The sequence below is a fragment of the Pinus tabuliformis genome, chromosome Q (genome assembly GCF_031772625.1).
Source record: "Pinus tabuliformis cultivar Carrire ecotype Pingquan chromosome Q, CPIR1, whole genome shotgun sequence".
In the NCBI taxonomy this organism is placed as follows: domain Eukaryota; kingdom Viridiplantae; phylum Streptophyta; class Pinopsida; order Pinales; family Pinaceae; genus Pinus; species Pinus tabuliformis.
The window spans coordinates 1,095,129,568-1,095,133,338 of NC_142296.1; positions in this window are offsets into that span (position 1 = coordinate 1,095,129,568).

The window sequence follows — 3,771 nt, forward strand, 5'->3', positions numbered from 1 at the left end:
TATTATTTCGAAAAGAAGAGGGAAGAAAAACCTCCTTGCTGAGGTTCTCAGTACCACACAAGTTATTTATTTATTTTATATATATATATTTTTTTTCCCGGTGGTTCTACACCCGTGGTCAGGGGGTGCAGGCTACGTCCACGAAATAACTAGGGCTGATCTCTAGGATCACACCCCTCGGCCATCACAGACCTAACCCCAAGGGATTCGGGTAGAATCGACCCTGTGACCTCCCGTTTTGGCGAGGCACGACTTGACCAGTTGGGCTAACCCTTGGGGCTATTTATTTTATATTATATATATATAAAGAAACTAATTTGTTGATTAGAGAGGTTTATTCTATGAATGTAATGTGTATTTGTAAGCAGTCAAAATTAAAATTTTGTTTTAAATCTAAAAATTAGAAAAAATATATATAATATATAGATAATGTAGCTTCATAAAAAAAAGTTTGCAGGTGAAGAAATTGTTCTGCTCATGTTAGATTTTTATTTAAAATGGATATATGATGGTCATAGTTAGATTGGTTCATATTTTAAAAGTCTCATTTCCACCTTCATGACAAGTGTATTTGAGCATAATGAAAGCATCATTCATCATTCTTTTAACACGATTTTATACCACACTGGAAGTTTCTGCAACTTCCATCACTATCATTACTCTCAATTATTCTTTCCACCCAATTAACAGTCAACCAACACTATAACCCTAACCCTAGTTCTACTAGTATTACTCTTAGTCATTCTTTTCATCCTAACCCTAGTTCTACTAGTATTACTCTTAGTCATTCTTTTCATCCAATTCTACTCGACCCTCAACCAACTCTACTAAAACCCTAAATCTGTTAAATAACAAATTAACACAATCGATTCTCTATGAAAAGTCTGCTATGGCATCTGATATTTACCATTGTCAGAATAAAACATATTCAATATGAAGTACGTTGAATGGATCAAGCAGGTATGGGTGACAGAGGTAGCATGTGAAGTCTGTGGAAGTACACAGATGCCTAGTGTAATGATAGTTCCCTTCGGATCTTACAATTTGGATGTGTGTAATTTTTTTTGTAATCTTTCCATCACATTTATCCTCATTCATTAGAATAAATGAAGAACTCTTGTACTAATATAAATTTAGTGGAGTACCAATCGATTTGGTCTGCGCTATAACGGCCTGATAAAGACACCATATGTAATTAATTATAAATTTCCTAGCCATGAACGCCATTTGTCTGTTTAATAATTTAATAATTTCTGTGACTCAGGTTGATGGTTTTCCTTTAAAGGATTTCAACCCTCTCACTATGAAGTACGAGGACATAATCTCAAGAGTGTTAACGGTTTGAACGGATAGAGAAATATAGAAAAGATTAAAAGTTTTGTTAAGGAAAACATTGAGGTAATCAATACAATATTTTGATATTCATAATCAGTCATCTCTTGTTTTCAGGTTGACTAATCACATAAATTCGTCTTGTTTCAGAGTTTTGGCACGACACTTTGTGTCTAAAATGGTGGGATAAAAAAGGCCATGCATATATCCAAATGTAAGTAGTAGTTTGGATAATATTTATTTAGCAGTAAGTTAAGGAATATTTTAGAAAAATGATTCAAATAAAGTTAAATAATTAGTTTTTATTTAATTAATGCTAAATTTTTGTATTTAAGTTTTTGTGACTCATAATGAATTAAACAAAATATTTAGATAGAGATTATATAAAAGAAATTTTTAGCCAAACCAGTAAGTGTGGTTCATCATCAAAATCAATAATTTATTTTATGTTATTTAAAAAAAAACTTTGCTTAATACTAGATTTTAAATATTCCTCAAATCTATAATCAAATTAATAAAATTATAAAAATTTTAACCATCCAAAATAATTTACATTCTTATAATCATTTTGATCATCCATATACTAATAATCAATCAACTAATGAAAATGCATTCATACAGATTGCCAAATATTTGGGTGGAATTCATGAAGGTTACTTCTTTGTCTCTTCGACCAACAATTTCCTACCCCTCCCAAGCTAGTTCATATCAATATTCTTCAACTTGTTTTCTAACTCTTTTATCTTTTTAGATCTTCTCTTTAATTTATAAGAGATATTTTTGTTAAGCACACTTTGGATTAAGGCACGGAAGAAAAAGTAATTGCTCAATGTGTTTGTAGATTGTTGTGAGCATGATCAATTATAATTATAAAGTTTTTAAGAGAATAAATTAAAGTTATTAATTTGATGGAAAACACGAAAATATTTTTTATATAAAAATATTAATTATTTACTAAAAGATTTTATATATTTTATTTTAATGTAAGTTTATTGAAGTAATTATTTTTATTTTATTTATTAATTTATGTTTTTATATTATATGTTTTTGATAATAAGTGAAGGGTTCAATTAAAAAATGTTGAAAAATGTTAATTGTTTTTAAATTTTTTATAAAATAATTTAATAATATAAGTATTTAAAGTAATTATTTCAAATTAATTTCATTTTTTTTTAAAATATATTTTTTACATTTTTTTTTTTAAATGAACACAATTTTAACTGAATTTAGAAATGAAATTATTAAAAAAAAAACAACTTAAAATGCTATTTATCTAATTTATAATTATTTATAATTTTCTACCTATATTTAACTAATTAATTAATATATTTATTAACTTAAATACAATAAATTAAATCAAAGTATTGTTATTTATTTTTCAAAATAATAAAAAGTTGCAAGATATATAATAGTTATTAGAGTCTAGTGGCATTTTGAAAAGACTATGAATATGTATTTGAAACCTGTACCAACACTGGATTCATAACTCAATACCATCTAAATGGAGTCATCAATTACCATGACCAAAAGTTGAAACCTAATAGTTTCCATACCTAAACAAGATAGTTGCCATCTAAATGGAGTCATGAATGACCATGACTAAAAGTTGAAACCAAATAATTTCCCCAAGGAAACAAGATAGTTGGGATCTAAATGGAGTCATGACAAAAAGTTGAAACCAAAAATTTCCATACCAAAACAAGATAGTTGATTTAGAAATAAAAAAAAATCTAATTCTTAACATTTTTTTAAATCAACACAATTTTAACTAAATTTAGAAATAAAATTATTAAAAAAGGAAACAACTTAAAATGTTATTTATCTAATTTATAATTATTTATAATTTTTTACATATATTTAACTAATTAATTAATATATTTATTAACTTAAATACAATAAATCAAATCAAAGCGTTGTTATTTATTTTTCAAAATAATAAAAGTTGCAAAGTACCTTTATACTAGTTATTAAAGCCTAGTGGCATTTTGAAAAGACTATGAATATGTATTTGAAACATACACCAACACTGAATTCATAACTCAATACTATCTAAATGGAGTCATGAATGACATGACCAAAAGTTGAAACCTAATAGTTTTCATACCTAAACAAGATAGTTGCTATCTAAATGGAGTCATGAATGACCATGACTAAAAGTTGAAACCAAATAATTTTCAAATATATATATATATAATTCTTAACATTTTTTTTAATCAACACAATTTTAACCGAAGAAATAAAATTAACACAATTTAGAAATAAAATTATTAAAAAGAAGAAACAACTTAAAATACTGTTTATCTAATTTATAATTATTCATAATTTTCTACTTATATTTAACTAATTAATTAATATATCTATTAACTTAAATAAGATAAATCAAATCAAAGCATTGTTATTTATTTTTCAAAATAATAAAAAGTTGCAAGGTATCAGTTC